This window comes from Canis lupus, chromosome 17 (genome assembly GCF_048164855.1).
Source record: "Canis lupus baileyi chromosome 17, mCanLup2.hap1, whole genome shotgun sequence".
NCBI classification, from domain to species: domain Eukaryota; kingdom Metazoa; phylum Chordata; class Mammalia; order Carnivora; family Canidae; genus Canis; species Canis lupus.
The window spans coordinates 42431098-42455074 of record NC_132854.1 but is presented as its reverse complement, the minus strand read 5'-3'; the positions used below and the strand labels follow the sequence as shown (position 1 = coordinate 42455074).

Genomic DNA, 23977 nt, shown 5'->3' with positions numbered 1-23977 from the left:
TTGTCAGTTTTCTCATTGAAAATGCAATGTTTCCTGGATTTTATTCTATCAAATCCAACAGAAGGCATGATGACATATAATCATCATTGTTCAGCTTAAATGGCTTTTTACTGAACCCAGTAGGACTTTCTATTAGAACTTGTGTAATAAACTGCATTATCAAGTAGATATTACCAGAAATTGTTACCACTAACTCAAGTTGTATCAATTTGTGAATTCTTCTAGTATATCTATCTCACTTTATGATACTTGATTCCCCTTAAATTATTTTCTTCCCTTGAAACATTTTTTCTCTAGCATTACTATCACTTTGTTGTTGTCAACTGTAACAGCCTTGTTTATTACACATATTATTGCAATTTGTCATTATTTAGGTAGCATATACTATTGCTGAAGAATTACAAGTTTTACCCTTATCACTAAGTTTTATAAGCTATATGTATATGTAACATATATATGCATATATATAGAAGCTTCTTTGGTATGTCATGCAGTTTCTCTTCACTCAATGAGCTGTTGACAAGATGTAGACATTGTGTCAGGAAATAGATCTATCACACAAAATAACCCAATTGCCTGCTTAATGGTAAACAAGCTGAAAAGAAAATAGTGGAAAGCATAGCTCAAGTAATCATGCCCAATCATGATCATTATGTAGGAAGCCTTTTTATAAGAATGCTAAGTGTCTTTTTTTCCTCCCTTTTTCTCTTCTTACAGTATGCCAGTATACTTATACTATTAGAAAAAATTTACCATACAAATTAGTCTAGCAATAGGCATTTATTAATTATTTGCAATAAAGACTAAGAATCATAGCATGATGACATAATAATCTAAATATATTCTATATTTTATTTTATATAATTTACATTGTATAACAATTTAAGCCCAGTCACAATGTTGCCATCAAACACTACTGGCAAAATATAAGCTCATAATATGGCTTGGATAAATAATTAAAATTTACTATCAAGTTAATTTTAAAAAGCACTTGCACAGTCAGATCATGCTGGTTTTATGAACTGTTTATGCAGCAGTGGGGGAACTTTACGAAATCTATGTACATTCTGAATAAAAAGCATTAAGTATTCATGAAGTTATTGTATGATGTGTCTGGCAATACAGTATGCATACATTTATGTGAATATATAAATTGAACTCAGTGTTTTATATAAAACAAATATCACCATTTACAAAAGAACAGTTGATGCAAATACTAGAAAATTTAAGTTTTTAAAAGTAACCAAATGTAGAAAAAAATTGATGGCACATACTATTCAGTAATTTTAGGGGGTTACTAATTTCCCAATAATTTTTACAGGAAGAAATCCTTCAATTTAATTTATTCATGTTGCTTTTTTGGTGCTTAGTATAATCTGGTAACTGTCTGAAAAATATGCACGTATTTCTTAACTGTTGGTGCATAGCCAAAAATATATATTTACACAAAACAAATTCCTACATTTTAAAATCATGTCTTAAGAAAATCATATCCTATGCACTATCCATAAACAACACTTTTGGAAAATTCAAACTTAATCTTTTCTGTTTAAAGTTGGATCCAAACCTCTTTCTTCATTTTCAGATTTAATTTATATTATACTTACTGTCTATACAGAAACATTGAGATTTTTGATGAGTCTCCAAATACTTTCTCTTCATTAGTCACATCTTCCTAATTGAACAACAAATTTCAGAGATTCACATAATGTCTTTTTTTTTAATTTATTTTTTATTGGTGTTCAATTTACTAACATACAGAATAACCCCCAGTGCACGTCACCCATTCATTCCCACGCCCTGCCCTCCTCCCCTTCTACCACCTCTAGTTCGTTTCCCAGAGTTAGCAGTCTTTACGTTCTGTCTCCCTTTCTGATATTTCCCACACATTTCTTCTCCCTTCCCTTATATTCCCTTTCACTATTATTGATATTCCCTAAATGAATGAGAACATATAATGTTTGTCCTTCTCCGACTGACTTACTTCACTCAGCATAATACCCTCCAGTTCCATCACCAAAGAAACAAACAATCCAATCATGAAATGGGCAAAAGACATGAACAGAAATTTCACAGAGGAAGACATAGACATGGCCAACATGCACATGAGAAAATGCTCTGCATCACTTGCCATCAGGGAAATACAAATCAAAACCACAATGAGATACCACGTCACACCAGTGAGAATGGGGCAAATTAACAAGGCAGAAAACAACAAATGTTGGAGAGGATGCGGAGAAAAGGGAACCCTCTTACACTGTTGGTGGGAATGTGAACTGGTGCAGCCACTCTGGAAAACTGTGTGGAGGTTCCTCAAAGAGTTAAAAATAGACCTGCCCTACGACCCAGCAATTGACTGTTGGGGATTTACCCCAAAGATACAAATGCAATGAAACGCCGGGACACCTGCACCCCGATGTTTCTAGCAGCAATGGCCACGATAGCCAAACTGTGGAAGGAGCCTCGGTGTCCAACGAAAGATGAATGGATAAAGAAGATGTGGTTTATGTATACAATGGAATATTACTCAGCTATTAGAAATCACATAATGTCTTAAACTTCTCTTTCATCCCGTATCATTTACCACTTTGCATAGTGCCTGGTGGGATGAGGTATGCATTCTATATTGTTTTCAAATTAATGCCAACCCCTAAACCCATCACCTATCTATCTGAATTAAATCACTATAGCATCCCCTGTGGTCAAAAGCATTTTCACCTATAACTAACACTATACTGTAAAGGTAATATATATTATAGTTTCTTTTTTTTATTTTTTTATATATTATAGTTTCAAGTCAAAATAATTTTATGCCAAAATTACTTTCCATTCTACTTGTTTAATATTCAGTAAGATTACTAGAATCACACTCTGTGGAGAAGTGATTCTTGTAGCATGTGTAAGAAGAGTTAAGACCATCACCTTAATACCTTAATTTTATTAGCATGAAGTACTCAGATAACCAGGCAACAATATAATGTATGCTACACTAAAAAAAAAAAAAAAAAAAAAAAAAAAAAAAAAAAAGTGCTATGCAGAATAGGTATTACCTTAATGATAAGTACTGGCTACTTGTTACCAATTTTTTCCAACCTGCTATTCATAGTATTGACTTCAGTTTTCTAGATCACTGAGACAATTTATTAAAATATCTTTCTCTATCCTTATGTTAGTAGGGAAGCTCAGGAATTTTTGTTAAACAACTACTAGATCCATTTTTGTTTTTCTTGTTTGTTTTTGAGAGAAAATCTCCTTTCAGACTCATTAAAAACAGTATGAAGAGATTTATCAGAAGAAAATACAATATTCAATTACTTTCAATTTCATTTAGTCAACCCTTCTGGGTACATTTAGATCCTTCTGTAAAATTTGTAATGAAAAGTTATGACTGGTAAATTTGATAACTTCATAAATGAGAATTCTAGTAAACTTTTTTTATAATTGGAGACAATATTTTAATTGAATTATTTGTAAACTTTTTGAAAATTCAAAAACCGAACTAGTAAAAGAAAATTCAATATGTTGTTAACAAGTTAACCTCATCAGAAGGGCCCTGATAAGAGGAAGACAAGAGAGTCAGAAATGAAGAGGGGACAGGATGGTAAAAGCAGGGGTGAGAGATATTTGAAGATATTGTACTCCTATCCTTGAAAATGGAGGAAGGGATTTATGAGTGAAGGATGCAGGAGGCCTCTAAATTTTAGAAAAAGCAAGAAAAAACTCTTTTCTAGAGTCTCCACAACACAGCCTGTTAATACATGGATTTTTAGGTGTTTTGACTTCGTAATTGGAAGATATTTTGTGTTGTTTTAAGTCATCAAGCTTATAGATGGTTATAGCAACAATAGAAAATTAAGACCCTGAAAAAGCACCTTGCCATTGTTTATAAGGTGTGTAATAAATTTGTTTCAAAGGTTTTATTTATAATTCTTTTACTTAGCATTTGCTATGAGCCATCTTATGAGATCACACATCTCAGTACTCCATAAGCGAAGAGGTAAAATTTATCCAGGTTTTCTTTTTGTAGCAGTTTATTCTCATACCAATTAATAGAACTGAAATACAGTTTGTCATTTAAACATGTGTATTATGTTTACTTTTTATAATTTTAATAGGGTAAAATGCCTCTTTATTAGACAGATGCTTAGTTGTTTTAATTACTCTTGGACCTTACATAGAAAATGTAATTCTAACCCTATTATAAATATTCTTGGTGGTATGTGAGTTTTTATCAGTGACTTTTAAACACCCTTCAAATTCTGCAAATTCTCAGATGAACAATTATTTTCAGTCTCAATTTAGTGTATTAAATTTGATGTTCCCTTCCTTCTGGGAACATAATGGAATTGTATTTCCCCACCTCTTTTGATGATAAGCATGGCCATTCCATTGGCTGATGAAAAGTGAAAATAAGAAGTAGATGAATATTAAAGAAGGCATATGGTGTAATAAGCCCTGTGTTATAATATTGGTGAATCACTGACCTCTACCTCTGAAACCAATAATACATTATATGTTAATTGAATTTAAATAAAATTCTAAAAATAAACTGTAATTGTGCTGGTAATATACACATATAGAAACTTGTCAAAACATAAAATTATATACTTAAAGTGGATGCATTTTATAGTATGTAAGTTATATTTCAATAACTTTTATTAAACTAATTGGGTAAAAAAAGAAATAGCTGTCAGTATACCACTGAAACTTTAAATTCACATCTCTCTCTTTAGACACAGGTGAATAATTGCATGGACATGGGACTTCTGTTAGCCTCCATCCCTTTGTCACTTGCCTGTCTCTTTTTTAGGCATGTGGTGTAAATAAGAAATAAACTTTGATGGTTTTGGCCAGTGAGATACTGGGTTATATATATAAACCACAACATTACAATCTAACCTGATTTATATACAAATACCACAGCTAAATCAATGATAAGAAAACCACAACATACTTAATCACTACTTTTCTTTTCTCTCTCTCATTGGTTTTGTCCACCATCATTATGAGCTCTATAGTCTATTTTGAGTAGGGTAATAAATACCTGTGTTTATCCTGATTATCTACAAATGTAGATTCTTCTCTAGAAAGGAATACATTTTAAATAATCAATAAAATCAACTGAATTCTTGTTCATAAAATTAATTTCCTGCCCAAAAATTATATCCCCAGGGCATAACAGCTTGATAGTAAGTTTGGTTCAGCCAGTATGCCATACAAGTTTGCTCTTGGATTTGATATAAGAAACTTTCAAGGGGGAGAATATCTGCTTGATCTTCAAATGCAAAAGTGTAAATTTTAAAGTTATTTGAAAGGAGCAAATTTGAATAAAGAATTTTATTGGAATGTGAATCGGATCTTTCTCCTTGCTTACAACCTTATTCTATTTTTAAAAATTTTGTCAAGCCATAGATCCCCCACAATATTAAATTCTCTCCATCATATTCACTGATTTAATGTTTTACCCTTGAATGTTTCATTTCTACAACTGGTGAGTAATGTGTGAGCCTCAAACAAAGCTCTAGTTTCTTTTTTCCCAAACTATTTTGCCATTTCCCACTCTCCAACTGCACGAAAACAGACACTCTCTCTTACACACACACACACACACACACACACACAGAAATTTATGACCATCTCAATTTTTCATAAAGAATTTTATATGATACCACAAAAGAAGTCCAGTTGAATATTATATAGATAATACTTAAATGGTTGATTATGTTCTTATATTTTAACATACATAAAATTTACAGTATTGTTCTAAGATTACCTGAGACAGCAAACATTTTTTAATCATTCTTTGGATCTTACATTACAACATACACTCATCGCATCTATATAGAAAAAAGAAATCATGAATATTTTTTTCAGTTTATGATATAACTGTCTTCCCACTTCATTCTTACTAAGTTGCACAGTCCCAAATTTTCATCTCCCCCACATTAAATGTTTCTTGCCAGATTATATTTTTTCATGTTGGATTAGTCCACCTACTCCCCCATGTTACCTCTCCATCTACTTCCATCATCACTGAATACTGATGTCAGAGGTTCTAATGTGGATTTAGTGTGTTTTAATGTGTTTAACTCACACCAAACTATACAGCTTTTAAAAGGGGATGCCCCCTGGGTTGCTCAATTGATTAAGCCTCTGACTCCTGATTTTGGCTCAGGTCATGAGATTGAGCCCCACAGCTGGGCTCTGGGCTGGGTGTGGGGTCTGCTTAAAATTCTCTATCTCCCTCTGTGCCCCACCCCCTTCCTCTCTTTTACACACTCTCATGCTCTCCCACTCTCTCCCTAAAAAAAAAAAAAAAAAAAAAAAGGGTACAATTCAGTATTTTTTAGTGGTTTTGTGTGAACATCATTACTATCTAACTTTAGAACATTGTATCATTGTATCTAAAAGCCCCATACACCTTTGTACTCATTTCCCATTACAATAGTCCCCACCACACAGTTTGCTTTTTGTGGTTTTATTTATTTGGGATCAGCAGTGATCCAGAAGCAAATGACTGTCCTTCTGACATATGGTCAAAAAATCAGTAGTAGCCTAACACTATCATTTACCTCACTTCATCTCATCACATAGGGACTTTATCATCCCACATCATTACAAGAAGGATGAATACAGTACAATATGATTATTTTGAGAAAGACTACATTCACATAACTTTTAATACAGTGTACTGCTACAATTTTTTTTAAGATTTGATTTATTGATTCATAAGAGATACAGAGAGAGAGAGAGACAGAGACACAGAGACACAGGTAGAGGGAGAAGCAGGCTCTATGCAGGAAGCCCAATGCGGGACTTGATCCTGGGACTCCAGGACTACACCCTGGGCGGAAGGCAGGCGCCAAACCACTGAGCCACCCAGGCAGGGATCCTCTATTGCTACCTGTTATATTTTATTATTATTGTTAATCTCTTGCTGTGCTTAATTTATTAATTAAACTTTATCATTGGTGTATATGTACATGAAAAAAACAGTATCTACAAGGCTCTGTACTGTTCATGGTTTCAGGCATCCACTGGGAGAGGTCTTAGAACGTGTTCTCCATGGATATGGGGGGCATTACTGGCTCTCTTGCAAACCACCCTTGGCAACCACTAATCTGCTCTGTCTCTTTGGATTTGTCTGTCCTGAACATTTCACATAAAAGGACTCATTGGCAACTGTAAAATTGAAAGCAAGTAGGCAAAAACACTAAATATTTAAAAGCAAGTTCATACTAAAGAAAAAAAAAAGGTTTAAAAACTTAACAAAAAAATTAGTGTTCTACTAATAATAGTAGACTTTACCAACATAAACAGTTGATTGCATTTATATTTTCTGTTCTGAAATTTGAAATCTTTAAAATAAGAAATACTTCCAGACACTAAAATTAATCAATGAAAAGAATAGATTCTGTATGAATAGGCAAGAGCACAGATTTTACTAAAATTTAAAGTCTGTAATAATTAACTTATCAGTTATTGTGATAAACTTTAATGGAACAACTATAGAACTAAATACTTCTGTGGGATAAATAGCTATTGGGAGATAGATCTTTTGATATTCCTTATAACAAATTTTACACAATATTCAAATACTACCATGTGATTTTTCCTATGATAAATTACTGCTGTTTAGGTTTAGCAAAATTACATTTTGTTTCTTCCAATTTATTCATATATATTAAAGAAAACAAGAGGCAACTTTCTAGGAATGTTTAAAAGGAAAAAATATTGAAATTTTAACTCAAGGATTAATTTATATTTTTAGAAGATTAGAATTAGTTATTTGGAAATCTAGCTACATAGAATCATTCTTTAAATTGCTTTGCATAGTAATGGAATTAACAATAATCACATATGAAGTAAAATATTTTTATTACTTGGTTTATTCTAAGCTATCCATCATGAAATTTGAATATTTTGCAAGAAGGACAAACCTTCAGAAAGTCTTAGTTTCACAAAAAAATTTAACAGGAAAGTTATGCTTTTCTGATGATTTGAGTAATATGAATAAGTTATTTGCCCTCAAAGTAGCAGAAAGAATTAATTTTTGAGCACAATGAAATTAAAGGGTTTAGCTTGCCTGATCTGAACAAAGTAAGATAAATTTTTAATATAGTGAATTAATTAGGCACGTAATGAGAAATAGAATATATAATATTTCTAATTCAGATAAATAGCAAAGTAGCCCAGATCCTAAAAGAAATAAATATCATTCATCATAGACTTACCTTAAATTATGTTTATTGGAAAATATTAATGGCAACAGATATAACAGAATGTTAGATGAATTCTATTGCTCATTTAGTTTCAAGAAATTATATTTCATTTTGACCCTCATCTGTAACTTTCTGTAGAGTTAATCTTAGGACATTACTCATTTTTGAAAGTGTTAATGTACCATAAAAGATTTGTATTATCGTTAGACATACTATCTACGCCAGGTGTTACATGTTCTCTGCATCTGCCCTGAAGTTCATTTAACAGCTTATAAATCTTTATGACCATATGATGTGTTTCTTTGATCACTTGCATCCTTAAAAAGATTCTGAAACATATAAAATTATTTTTAAAGTTTTTACATAACACAATACCTATGGATTAATTTTAATACTTTAGTTTTCATAATATTTAGTTTCATTGAGCAACTTTCAGTATATATGCATATACACATATGAAGTTTATAGTTCGTTAACGTGCAGTATGATATATTGACTTGGGATTTAATCCTTGGAATAAAAACACTTTACATCTCCCAGACTTAGTGTCCTAAACTACAAACCATTGTATTTGAGCTGGGTGATTTATAAGCAGTAGCATTATGGGGGGGAATTTTTGGTTTTATGATCATTACTAAGTTGCAAACTATTAGGTCACATGAAATGATGAATGTTTTATTTCATATATTAAAGATTCTTTAGCCAATTGCAGGTACACTGTACAAAAATATATTTATTTTATTTACATTTATTTTATGTAAATGTATTTATTACATTTATCTTATGACAAATATACCTAAATATACATCTTTTTGTGCCAATTGAATAGAATTTGTATTAACTAGTTAAAGAAATAGAGTCAAAAGAAATTTTTGTATAATTTGATCACTCAGCTACTTGAGCAAGAGACTAAGGAAAATATTTAAAACTTTTTTCTAAATATAATTATTTCAAAGATAGGCTAACATCTGTATCTAAAAATAAAAAACAATTTGACAAATTCTGTTTTTTGACAAAGCCTACTTTAAAATAAAAGGCAGATACTGAATTTTAGTCGTTCCAATTTATTAATTTGGTAACAATCCCTTAAAATCTGTTTCATAATCCATTAGAAGAGTTAGGCAATTTTCTCATAATATAGTAACTTTTGTAGACGTCTGGTATGTTTATTGAAAGAACACATTTCTGGACTCCACAGCATACCCACTGAATCAGAATTATGAAGGACATTTAACAATTTTTTCCCTATCTCCCCTTCTCTTTCCCTCCTCCCCACCTCTGTCCTTCTCTCTCTCTCTTTTTTTTCCATCCTCTCCTTTTTTCTTTCTTTCTATGAAATAACTGGTTCTTACCAACAGGAATGTTTAGGAAAACTTCAGATTTAACATTGGAATGTTTAGAGTTTAGACGATAACATCTGGGTTTATGAAGTACATTTAATTCATTAGAAAAAGTTGTAGACATCATCAGATCATAGCCCATTACACTTTAAAACGTTTTTGTCCTTTGTAGAGCCCAGAAGTTTTCTATCTTTACCCTATATTGATGATTACAATAGACTTATTATAAGACTGTAGCATGACTTTTTTATAAGTATAGCAGACATTCAGAAATGTGTTATTCACTGACTCTACTTGTACCTCAGATTTTTAAAATTACAAATAAGAAGTGGAGACTCAGTACGGTAATATATTGTTTTAGCAGCTATCTGGATAAAATTGATATGCAGTTTCTGTCCTTACTTTGTTAGGAATCTGTTTCTTACAGAATAAATCAGGCACGATATCTCTCAGAAAACATTTAAAGAAAGCTACATTTCAGTATAGATTTAAACTAGTATGAGTGAATAGTGTGAGTTTCTAGTGCTTTATGTATGTTTACTCGTTTAATTCCTGCAATAACTCTATGAGATAGGTAGAAACTTATGTCTGTTTTAAAGATGAGGGAATGAGACACAGAGACATCTATAACCTTATGCCTGTGGTGTAGGCAGTGAAGTTCCAGGGTGCATAATCACTGCATTCTCTAAGCTTTCAATATTTTAGCAATGACCACAAGCACACATGTTATAATAGATAAATTTGCAATCTTGAATATTCCCCAATCTAAATTTATGCTCTTTCCTTTCTCTATTTTTTTAAATTATTTCTAGTCCTTTGTTTTTTCTTTTTTTTTTTTTTCATTAAAAAGTATATATTATGGGACGGCTGAGTGGCTCAGTGGTTGAGCATCTGCCTTTGGCTCAGGTCATGATCCCGGGGTCCTGGGATCAAGTCCCACATCAGGCTTCCCAGTAGGGAGCCTGCTCCTCCCTCTGCCTATATTTCTGCCTCTTTCTCTGTGTTGCTCATGAATAAATTAAAAAAATATTTTTTTAAAAAGTATGTATTACTAACAACTCTAGATTTTTTATGATATAAGGAAAATAATCAGAATAAAATTACCGATGTAGAATAATTATTGTTAAATGTTCAATCTAAATGTTTGAGGAAAACATTTGGCAAATTATTATGGGTTTGGGCATCAATTTTTATGTGACTGTGGACCAGTTACAGTGATGAGAAAGGAAGTTTTAAGTTGCTTCATCTTCCTGAAATCCTTGTTTTCCAAATAAACTCTTCCGGATCCTTTAGCATTACTCTGCTCTCCCATCTCTAATCTGATGTAATAAGACTCAGATTAACAACTATGCAGTTAATTCTATCTCCTTACAAAAAATACAAAAATCCAATAAATATCCTTAAGTACTGTAAGATTTTTCTTCATATAGTGAGCACTTTTGACATGATGAGGCATGTATCTGTTGATGTAATTGGCTGGTAGATCTGTTATCACATCTATTAGTAAGTACATAACCTATGGTTGTTTATATATAACCAGATACAGAGAGTCGTTGGGAAGACATAACATGGATTTCTAAACATCAGTTATTACTGGCTTGGAAGTATTGCCCCCAATAAGAGGCTTTTAAGTTTTCATATAATAAAAAGATTTACTATTTCCAAAAATGTTAAATTTTATCAAATTTCATAGTAAAATAAATAGACTTAAGCCAGAAAAGAAAAGGCAACTTGAAGGTCCACTATATGACGCATGGGGTGAACAATAGCTCGGCACGCTGTGGGAGGAAGCTAGCCATCGAGAACATCATGGCTCTGTCAGGAACTGATGGGAAGAGAGTCCCTGAGATGTTTCCAAAGGAAATCCTGGCCCCTTCGGTGAACGTGGACCCTGTCATGTGGAATGAGTACACCACCATGCTCAATGGAGGTCTGGCCATGAAGACCAATGAGATCTCTGTGATCCAAAGTGGGGATATCTGTGATTCAGTCTACCTGGGAGCCAGCTCCATTGTGAACACCACCACTATCTCCAAGATGGATAGCTCCCAGTCTGCCATCCGTGCTGAAGTGTAAAAACCAGGTGCTGTTGACAGGGTTCCCAAACACCAATTCCTTCACTTCCTCAAAGAAAATAAGATTGCAGTCAGCTAAGCTCTTTGTTGAGGGAGAAATGCAGGCGGAATAACCTCTAGAACTCTACTCTTTTTCTTTTTTCTTTTTCCTTGTTAAAAGAAGCATCTCCTCCTGTTTTTCTTACTGATGTTCAAAAGATGTTTACAGTTGTGATCACAACCTCAGGCAAGTCCTACAATCAGATGTTATTATGCTGCTTTGCAAAAAAAAAAAAAAAAATTGAAAAAGGAAAAAGAAAAAAAACTAAAACATATACAGACTAGAATTTTTTTTCTTTAATTTTGGAAAGAAGCGGGTCTTGCAAAGCAGCTTTGTTACTTGCAACAAACTATATACATAAAACCTTTGTACAACTGAGAGTAACTATTTCCAAAGACTATCCTCCTATTTCAAGTTGGAACTTACTGAACTACAATGGACAAGACAACAGTTAGCCTAATTGGGGGAGGGGGTACTGTATACTTCTCTGGTGACTGTATGCGGGTACGTGGACAAAATCTGGCATCTGTTTAGGGACCTGTTTTGTATGATCCCCCCAACCCTGTACCCATCCTTCCTTTTTTTTTCCTGAATGTACTTTTTTTTTTTTAAACTAAGGTTTTAGAATTACAAAATTCCTTCAACCTTGGGACCTTAGGTAGGATACCCTCAAGTGGACTGGTTTAGTCCTTAGGGAGTCAATGTGTGTTGCTGCTTATTTAAATAGAATTAATTCGGAGCCCCAAGAGTGCCAATGTACTCCCTCTGCTTTCCAGATGCCTCCTTCCTGAGCCACCAGGAGGGCTAGGCACCTAAGCAGGGACCCTCAGGTGACTTAATTTAGTTCACTAGTGCCTACTCGATCAAAGACCTGGGTTTTCCTTCTTGATGAAACTCACCGTATGGGCATATTTCTGACAGGTTCACATACTACTTTGTACAAAAAAATGTCTTTGGTGCAGTTTATGCCAAATTAGTATGAAGAGTGTTCTTGAGTATTGCATGAAGGCTACGATGTTCGAACAGGCAAGTCATGAGTATGAAAGCTTTAATTTATCTACCTCATTTTTTTATTTTTGTAGCCATAGTGTCTATTTTTTATGACCGCCGAAGTGTTCTGACACCCTGTCTTAAACCTGAGTTGATGTGTGGTGGGAGCAGCTGGATGTTGAAGATATTTTCATGATTCTTTTTTTTTAACTGCCCCCCCCCCTTTTTGTATATGTAATGTTGAAACATGCTCTGATAGTTGAACAAGGAAGGGGATAAAAAGAAAGACTTTAATTTCCGAGTAGAGAATCTCCTTCTTTGTGGAAGTGTAGATCAAGACTGTTAACAGAAGTTGGTCTGTATTATTGCACCTAACTTTAGGATCCAAAAATATTTTTGCCATGTTGTGCCTTTCCTTCTGGAATTGTAAGTTGAGAACATAATGCTAATACCTGTTTACACTGTGAAGTGGATATTGTTAGAGAGAACACACCAGAACTTTTCTCCCTGTTAAGCAAATCATGCCCGTGTGAATGTATGATCTGTGGAGAAACACCTGTAGTTTTTACCTGCTGATGCTGTCTGTCTTGTTGGAGAATAAATTTTGGATTTTTTTTTTCTAACCCCCCCCAAAAAAACAAATAAGTCAGAAAAGAGAGAGTGATAGTTGTGTATTCCTCACATTATGGCTTATTCTAAAATAATAGAATGAAGAATATGGATTGATTATATTCAATCTATTCATTATATTTCTTATTTCATTTACAGTTTGTTTTCTAATTGAGGCATTAGGGACACAGTGGTAAACAATACTACCAAGAGATAGATCCCATGTAGATCATTATTCAACCTGTGAAGACTAGCAGTAAATAATAAGATAATTCAAATTTTAATAAATGCTGGTAGAAATTCAGTGATGAAACTTCAAAGAAGTGATGTTGCTATTTTATATAAAGCAATCTGAAAGCCTGTTTGAGAAGGTGTGGTGTGACCTGAGACCTGATGGATGAGAATGTTTCAGCTATAGAAGCAAAAGTACTAATCTGAGGGTGGTACATTATGACTAAGGTAAAGAAGAGGGACCAGCCAATATGGCTGGAGCAAAGAGAGTAAAAATAAGGAGTTGAATAAATTGGAGATTTAGTCAAGACTGGACTTATAGAACTGAAGAGTTTATTTCAAGTCCCAAGGAGTGACTTGGGTGTGTGTGTATATATATATATATATATATATATATATATATATATATAATGACATTTCTGGGTGCTGTGGGAATAATAGGATTCTGTGGTGGTTGTTCCAGAAGAGATATTCACATATATATGTATGTATGTATTTTCTTTCTTTTTTCTTTTTCTTTTTAGAATGAGAATCTGGTTTGATTGTGGTTTTACTTGCTGAGATGGGAAAGCTAGAAGCCAACAAGCCAAAAGGGATGAGATGAGTGGTGAGAAAAACAAAAGCTCTGTTTTGGTGCATTTTATTTATTTGTTTGTATGTCTTGTTTTGTTTTGGTACATTTTAAATTTGAGAGACCTACTACATATCTAAGTGGAAAGGTCAAATAAATATTAGAATATCAGTTGTAGAACTTAGTAAAGAGTTGTAGATTTATATATTTAAAAAAACTCATTGTAAATTTATTTTTAGATAAAACCATGTAATTGTGTAAGCAGTTTAATGAAGGGAATGTAGAAAGAATAGATTGGGCCCCAAATGAGACTGGAAGATGGGGGCAAATCCAGTATGAGAATGGAGGGAGCAGCGAGTGAGGGAAGAAAAATACCAGGAGGAAACTGAACCTGTGTTCTCAGTGTGGCTTCATGGATCATGGATGATTTTAAGTCTCATGTAAAACACTCTTCTGTCTCTAGATTTGTAGTTTATTTGGAAATACATTTCCTATAGATATGCTTAATCATCCCCTAATCTTAATGAGTGTTATATGCCAGTAACAAAATGCTAAGGGTTTTTAAAAACATAATTCTCAATTTTGCTTTATTTTTTACTTTTCTTGCCTCATGCCTCTCTCTTCAGTCTAATATATTGTCTGCATTGAAGGTATGAGGAAAAATAGGTATAAAGTCTTCAGCCTTGGGATCCCTGGGTGGCGCAGCGGTTTGGCGCCTGCCTTTGGCCCAGGGTGCGATCCTGGAGACCCGGGATCGAATCCCACATCGGGCTCCGGGTGCATGGAGCCTGCTTCTCCCTCCGCCTATGTCTCTGCCTCTCTCTCTTTCTCTCTCTGTGACTATCATAAATAAATAAAAATTTAAAAAAATAAAGTCTTCAGCCTTAATCTGTTTATCCCTGAATAGTTTGATCATTTTGTTCAAAGTTTTTGTTAATCCCTTTTGTACCTATTTGGGATCTAGGAGCAGTAGTTTTGTCCTGTTCTATAAGGCTCCTGTCTGTCTTCTTAATTATTGAATCTGCCAATTATTTCTTAAGCCCATCTCTTTCTTGTAATACCTTGCTCAACATATATTCAGTAGCAACTGGTGCATATTTTTAACCTTCTGTTTTCCAACGTTTTCCCTTAAAGGTCCTGATTGAGTGAGGCAATAGTCTTTTTACCTGCTTAGAACAGACATCAGCATTGCTAAATTTTTTTTTGTTAACTACCTGATACACATAATCACCTTTTCAACAATCAAGAATAATTTTGTCACAGATGTCCTCTCAGATAGTAGGCCAAATATTAGTTTTTTCAGAGCTGCACCCTTCTTTTGGTACTAATTTCTGTATTGCTTTTACTCATATTTTATGCGACAGAACTGCCATATGACTGACCCAAATTCACTAGAAGCTAGGAAGTTTAGAGGAATGGATAGGAATTCTCTGAGCACTAAGACTATTGTCTATATTATAAAGATTTCTTTTTCCTTCCTCAACAACGAAAGAAAAGAAGAAAGAGCAGGAAAGAAAAGAGAATCAAGACTGCACAAGAATGAAAGAGTAGATTCCCAAGGAAATGTTTTCAAGTTGGGATTGCTTACGGGAAGTTTTTGCAGAAATGACAGAATGTAAGCTTAGACTTGAAAGATGAACATTTTCTGAGGATACCAAGACTGGCTAGAGTAATGATTTCCAAAACTGGCTCATCAAAATCTTTAGTTTCTTTTTTATAAGTATAAACACCAGCTTTCATCCTACGCCTATGAAATGAGGCTTGCCAAATATAGTACCCTGCATTTAATGTTTGCTGCAAATATAGTATCTCCATTTTATGTAGCTCTCTATATGGTGAAAAGAATGTTCTACTTACTCTGGTTCACAAAATGTTCTTTTTATAATATAGGGAGCTCGAATCAACTTTAATATAAAAAAATCACCAGTTTTGTCACAATAGAATCCTAAATTTCATGAATCTATGTCATGATCTTTAATTGCTTTAATATTGTGACATTTTTAAGATTTCAAATATTTTTTCAGTACCAGGGAAGGTCTACAAGGCTCATTACAGAAATCTGACTCATACTTTGTGATTACTGAGATTAGTAATTCTAAGCTGGCACATAGATAATTTGGAGAAAATCCGTTTAAATAAATGTTTTCGTGATGTTTTAATTTGACTACATTAGCATCATATTACTAACATAACTTACATAAGTTTCTTCAAAATTGAAAGTATCTGTTTTGGAAGTTAGATCTCTGTTTCAGGCAGGGTATCAGCATGAAAACAGATGGCACAGTCAGATTAGAATACTTCAGGGAGTTTTTAATAAAAGGAATATTTATAAAAGTGTGAGCAAAGTATAGCATATCAGAAAAGGTGATATGATTCTAAGGAGCTTATCATGGCAAAGCTATTACCACTTCTAGTACTGAAAGGAAGAAGGTAGAGAGCAATTATTAAAACCTAGAAGACAAGGACAGATAGCTTATGAAGAGTAGTGATCCCCACTCATGAAACACAAACTAGGGTGACACTGTAGGGAAGGAGCCAGAGGAATTAATGCCCTTACTACTCTGCCCTATTTCTGGTTGACCATCTTTCAGGGATCTTATTGGCTGACATAAAGCAATAGCTAGAAAATAAGAAATCCAGTGATGGAGTACATATAGGCCAGCATTTCAGGGCAAGGAGTTAGGAGAAGAAGGATGAGGAGTAAAGCTGGAGAGGCAAATGGACGATAGCACAGTTTGAAATTGATGAAGGGGAAAAATTAAAAATTAAGTGGGCTATTTTAAAAAAAGTAAGGAAAATAGAATAACTAGAAATATTGACCATTTATTTTATTTTATGAATATTTTTATGACAACTCTTATACTATTTGATGATTATCATGGACTGACAGATAAAGCAAAGCTTTCTCTCCAATGATCTGATCAAAGTTCACATAAAACAACAGTATATTTGGATTGCTATAGCTGGAACCACAGTCTCAATAAAATATTTATACTTTATGATGTCTATTTGCTATCTACCTCAAATACAATAGAATTTCTTAATTGATGTAAACAGGATACTTCAGAGGAAAAGATTAAATGTCATTGCCAAAATTACTGAATTTGCTGAAATAAACTCGATTTTTATGTTTAGTATTTCAAAAAAACATTGAGTTCCTAAAATTCTCATAAAAATTTCATGACTTATATATATATAAACAGATATTTGATTTTTCTGCAAATATTCTTTTCTCACATATTATATCAAATAAAATCTGATGTTGGGCCCAACCTATGAACTTCAGTGGTGAATAAGTCTGCTTATACTGCCATAACAAAGCACAGGCTTCTTAAATAATGGAAATTTATTTTTTGTTTTACATTGCTGGAGGCTAGAAGTCCAAGGTAGATATCAGTAGAGTTGGTTTCCTGTGAAGACAGTCCCGCTTGCAGACTACTGCTTTTTCATTGTGTCCTCACATGGTCCTTCCTTCGTGTGCAAATGCAGAGAGATTTCTAGTTCTTTCTCTTCTTACAAAGACATCAGTCTCAGAATCTCCAGTCCAGTCTCCATTTCAGGGACAATTGTGTCCGTTTTAGTTAATGTGACTTCTCAAGTATGTATTGTGTGATTTAATTTTTAAAACTGTTTTTTTCTATTTGATGTGTAACTTTACTTTTTTAAGAAGTATTAAAATGGTTCATAAAATATGAAAAAAGAAAAGACACCAGTCCTATTGGATTAAAGTCCCAACTTTATAATCTCATTTAATTTTATCTCCTTAAAGGCCCTGTCTGCAAATACAGTCGCTTTGGGGGTTAGGGCATCAGCATGTCAATTTTGAGTGAATACAATTCAGTCCATAACATATGGCATGTTATTAAGATGAATAGTTTTTATTAGTTCAAAATCATGACTACTTCAATGCATAAAGCCAAATAATAATGGTAATTAGTCTATTTTCATAAACATAAATTTTGAAATATGTGATAAAGAGTAAGTCTTAAAGTTACATATCAAACTTATATTTCAATATACCTATTGATGTTAGATGTTTTACATATTGATAAAATATATATCTTTTATGAAGAAGGAGCTATAAGTAAAAAGGGTTTTTTGAGGATGCCTTTAAGTTTTAGGAACTTCAAAAATTACATAGCTGAAATTCCAAAACAGAATCTTGGAGTGATTTTTACTCCTCTTTTGAAAGAGTTAACAGTTTAAGTACTCCTTCTGTCCTGTTATTGACAAAGGATTTCTTTTGAGCCTATCAGTGAGGAGTTGTTTTTAATCGTTGTTATTTGAGAAAATAATTTTAATTTCTTATAAGATTATGAGTTGTGCATTCCTATTAAAATTTCAGCTAGTATTATGCCCACTGTGTTGGGTATTCATACAGAATATCAAGAATTAAAAAGCTAATTTTCTTTGGTTTTGCATTATGAGTCCAGACTGTTGTCATTTATTTATTATTTTCTAAAGTCCATAATATTCTGTGAATCTACATTGCCCAACAGGAGTGATTTCAATTGTTAAAATTCTCACCAAGATTCTAGAGGTACTCAGTAATTGGAAAGGTTTTTGCTTTTATTTTTGTTTCCTATCTATACCAATACATTTTATTTCTTAGATATGGTGCCAAAAGAATAAGTGACAAAAGAAAAATTATATAAATTGGACTTTGTCAGCATTAAAAACTGTTGTGCTTTAAAGGACACCAACAAGTGAAAAGAAAATTTTTAGAATGAGAGAAAATACTTGCAAATCATATATCTAACAAGCAACTTGTATCCAGAAAGTATTTTTTAAAAACTCTTAGAACTAAAAAAAAAAAAAAAAAAAAAGACAAATAGTCTAGTTAAAAATTGGTTCAGGGATTTGAATAGACATTTCTTCAAAAATACATATAAATTACCATAAAATGATACTCTAATTCTTTAGCTATCTGAGAAATGCAAACTAATATCACTTCACTCTAGGAAGACTATGACCAAAAACATATAATAACAAATGTTGACCAAGTGGAGAAATTAGAATTCTCTTATGTTGCTGATGAATGTGTTAAATGATGCAGCTCTTTGAAAAACAACCTGTTTATCAGAATGTTAAACATAAACTTTCTATATAACTAAATCAAATTCAACTTCTAGTTACATAGCCAATAGAAAATATATGTCCAAACAAAAACTTGTATTGAAAGTTAATAGCATTGTTCCTACCAGTCAGAGTATAAAGAGCCCATGTGTCCATCAAATAATAATGCATAAGCAAATGTGGTATATCCATGCAATGGAATATTACTTGGTAGAATGAAGTACTGATGTATAAAATACACAGATGAACCTTGAAAACATTATGCTAAGGGAAAGCTAGTCACAAAAGACTGTATGTTGTATGATTCTATTTATATAAAATTGCCATAATAGGCATATCCAAAGTGACAGCAAATAGAGTGGTGGTTGCTAGGGACTAAGGTAGGGAGAATGGAAAGTAACTGCTAACAAGTATGGGATTCCTTTAGGGTGATGTATATTTTCTAAAATTAGATAGTTGTGATAGCTGCACAGCTCCTGTGAGTGTATTAGAAACTGAATTCTACACTTTAAATGGGTGAATTCATGGCATGTGAATTTTATCTCAACAAAACTGTTTTAAAATAATGGCATTTTAAGTGTTCAAACATCTTACCTGTTTTTTTGCTGATGTCCTTATTAAACTATTGAAAATTAAATTCTGTTTTAGAGAGATACCAATAGTATGTACATTGATTAGAATAAGAGCTTATTCAAGAACATAATTCAAATCACCATATCTTAAAAACTATAAAATCTTGTAACTTGAAAAAGCCAATCTGGAGGTATATACATGGAGAAGTGAGTTCTTTCCTGTTCACTCTCTTTTGGTATGTCAGGTTCTAAACATAATTATTTTGGATTTGTAGAAACTACACTAAGTATTTTAAGCTTCATACTATTTCTTAAAAAATAATTGTAGATCAGTGTTCAGATGTGTAGTTTCTGGGTCCAATGCAAACACCATAACAATTTTAAAAGTTTACAAGGTATACCCAATTTATCTCTTAAAGGCTTTTATAAAGTTATATTTCCAAAAACAGATTATGAGAATTCCTATTCTATTATACGACCATACCAATGTTGAGCATTTGCATGCTTGGGCAATTACTTCTCAGCTCTATTACCTATAAAATGAGAGTTAACAGCTATAAAACTTCTCTCCATTAATCTCTGGAACATGGGAAGCACTATTCTTAGTAAGTCAACTAGGTGTTACTAGACTCTTAGTTTTAGTAGTAATAGTATTTTTAGTAGTCTAATAGTATTTTTTTAAAGATTTTATTTATTTGAGAGGAGAGCATGAGCAGGGGGAGGGGCTGATGGAGAGGGGAAATTCATACTCTTCACTGACAAGAACCCTGATGCAGGGCTTGATCCCAAGACCCTGAGATCATGACCTGGGTAGAAGGTAGATTCTTAAACAAATGGGCCACACAGACACCCCAATAGTATTTTTAGTATTATTACTATTAGTAGTAGAATTAGTAAATATAATTCTCTTGTATATGGTTCAACAAATTAACATCGATGGCAATTTAAACACAACATAATAGGTTTGGAATATAGCCAATTCATCAAACATGAGTTAATCTCTAAATTTAAGAGTAACTCACCAAAATCACATATGTAAAACAATAGTATAGGAAAAAGATGACTTTTAAAAGCATACATGTTATCAAGTTTGTGAGAAATTGTTATAATAGGAGCTGGGTGATTTCTTCTACTATGCTACTCATCATTCTGTAACCATTCCCACGTTGGCAAACAAACAAATAAACAAAAAATAGAAATCAACATGTAACTTTCCTACAGATTAAAAATTTCAAACATCGACTATTAACATGCCAAATTTTAATAAGCTTAGTAGTACACAGGGATTAAAAGATTTATAAATGCTTTCAAATCAACCTTGTAGAAAATACAATATAACCTTCAAATAACCCTGGCTTAATGTGATAGTGGAGTGGAATAAAATTTCTTCAGTTGTTTTTTAGATGGAAACTATAATGAGAACATATCCTAAGTGGATTAGAAGAATTTTCTATTGAATATGTTAATAGTGTATCATGAGCAATCTTCACATGTATCAATCAACATTGCCATTAATCAAGAATCAATAAATGGTGCTTTCTTGAGGGATAACTTAGTTTACTTAGGTACTTGGAATTATTGAAAACAAACCAAATTTTAAGTACTCAATTACAAAAATTGGGAATGTTTTATGAATTACAAAGATATTTTCCTAAGATTATTTAAGAAAAAAAGCGTAACTACAACAGAGCAAATTCCCCCTTAAAATCAAGGCTTTACTGAACAATGAAATGTCATATTCCCACTTTTCATTCAGTATTTTTTATTCCCTTTCCCATTGCCTTTTTTTCACAAAACTTGTCATATCTGATAGAGTATGTATTTTGTTTATATGCATATTGTCTTTTTACTCCAACTGAATATGAGTTCCTTGAGGGAAGGGATTTCATTCATTGCCAAATCCTTTGCACTTGTAATATGCATACACTTAGTAAAGTTTTTTTTAATAATAAATTTATTTTTTATTGGTGTTCAATTTGCCAACATACAGAATAACACCCAGTGCTCATCCCGTCAAGTGCCCACCTCAGTGCCCGCCACCCAGTCACCCCCACCCCCCGCCCTCCTCCCCTTCACCACCTCTAGTTCATTTCCCAGAGTTAGGAGTTTTTTGAAAGGAAGGAAGGAAAGAAAGAAGGAAGAAAGGGAAAAATAAATACAAACATATTTAGAATGTAATTTTCATATCGATAAGTATATTTAATCCAGGCATAATATACCTTTTGTTTCTTTACTAATTCCCATTCCTCTCCCTTTCTCCAATTAGCAATAAGAATTTTAAAAACATCCTCAATGTACATATGTAAGTACATTTTAAGATATGTATGCAATCATGTATATATTCAAAAATTACAACCTAATATATCATCATAGGACTTACAGTTTTACTTCACCTTTTGTTTCAGACAAAAACTTTTTCATAAAACTACTTCATTTATTTTATTCCTTAATTTGAATAATATTACATGAATACATCATATTGATTTGTTCATTTCCCTACTGATAACTATTAGGTTACTTCCAAGTTTTCTATTAGAAAAAAACTTAATGCTGCAGTGTACGTCTTTGAACACTTCCTCCAGTGTACATAAACAATAATTTCTCATATATACATATGAGATGTATGTATATGGATACACACTGATTCAAGAGTGTATGTTTTAACTCTACAAGTTTACAAGAAATTATCAATTAATCTTCCAAAGTTACATTTCCCAAAACAGATTATGAGAGTTCTCATTTTACTACACTACCACTAACATTGAGCATTTGCATGCTTTAACTTTTTTTTCCAATCTGATAATTATGACATGTTTTAGTATCAGTTTCCTAATGACCAGTGTTGTTGGGTACCACTTTTACATACCTTAGCCATTTGTATCTATTTCTGGGTGAATTCCTGTTTATTAACTTTGTCCAATTTTATTGAATTTTTTTATTAGTTCAAAAGACTTTTTTATACATTGTGGATACATATTTCTTTTCAGTTTATGATCTTGAATATTATGCCTATTTAATGGGGTTTATTTGTTAAATGTAGTAAAACTTACCAGTATATTATTTTATGATTTCTGCTGCTTATGCTTTTTTAAAGAAGACCTTTTCTATACCAATTCATAAAGATATATCTTAAAGATATTCTATTAAGTACGTTAAAAATTTTAACATGTTAAATACATCTGTACAGATGATCCCCAACTTACAATGGTCTGACTTATGATTTTTTGACTTTACAATGATTCAAAAGTGATACACATTCAATAGAAACCATACTTCAAATTTTGAGTTGCAGTGTTTTCCTGGACTAGTGATATCCTGTGTGGTACTCTGTAGTGATGCTGGATAGCTAGCCGCAGCTCCCAGTCAGCCACATAATCACAAGGGTTAACAACTGATACATTTACATCCATTCTGTACTTATAGAGCCATTCTGGGTTTTTTTGTTTTTTTTGTTTTTTGTTTTTTTACTTTCAGTACCGTATTCCACAAATTACATAAAGTATTCAACACTTTGTTTTAAAATAGGCTTTGGGTTACATAATTCGGTCTGCTGTAGGCCAATGTAAGTATTCTGAGAATGTTTAAGTTATGATGTTTGGTAGGTTAGGTGTATTACTACATTTCAATTTATAATATTTTCAATTTAAGATGGGTTTATCAAGACATACCCCTATTATAAGTCAAGGAAGACCTGTATTTTCTTTGGGACATGTTCTGAGAGAGTGTTTTAGTTTTGTTTTATTCTTTATGGATAAGGTATTATCCCAAGTCACAGATTGAATTGTTATTTTTATACAGATGTGTATTGCTAACTCTAGCAAGTATCAGCATATTTGTGGAGCTAGTTCTGTGCTTTTTATTTTGTTATATTGAGATCATTTTTAAATCATGTGACCATAGCAATCTTATTTTTCATTTTTAACTTAAACAATACAGTTTTAATTTTTTTCCAACTTTACTGAGATATAACTTTCAAGTACATAATACAGATTTGTTAACTATAGTTACCATGAGATACATATCCAGAACTTATTCATTGAATAAGTGAAAGTTTATCCTGTTTACTACATTTCCTCCATCCTCTGCAGCCCCTGGCAACCACCATTCTACTGTTTCTTGAAGTTTTGCTTTTTTAGATTCCACGAGCAAGTAAAATCATACATCCTATAATGGATCTGTTGTTGGCCATTTCAACATCTTCTCTGGAAAAATATATATTCAGTTCCTTTGTCCATTTTTTTAATTTTTATT

At 32.6% G+C, this 23977-nt stretch overlaps 2 long non-coding RNA genes across 3 annotated transcripts in view; one reads left to right on the top strand and one right to left on the bottom strand.

The window, feature by feature from the left end:
- LOC140608047 (uncharacterized) overlaps window positions 1–14952 on the top strand; it is a 144987-nt gene extending 130035 nt beyond the window's left edge. Inside the window, exons 3-4 of the long non-coding RNA XR_012009995.1 lie at window positions 14032–14114; window positions 14705–14952. This is a non-coding gene — a long non-coding RNA (uncharacterized lncRNA). The remainder of the gene's footprint in view (window positions 1–14031; window positions 14115–14704) is intronic.
- Window positions 1–23977, bottom strand: part of LOC140608048 (uncharacterized) — a 110224-nt gene that overhangs the window by 69688 nt on the left and 16559 nt on the right. The gene's annotated exons all lie outside the window — the stretch shown is intronic.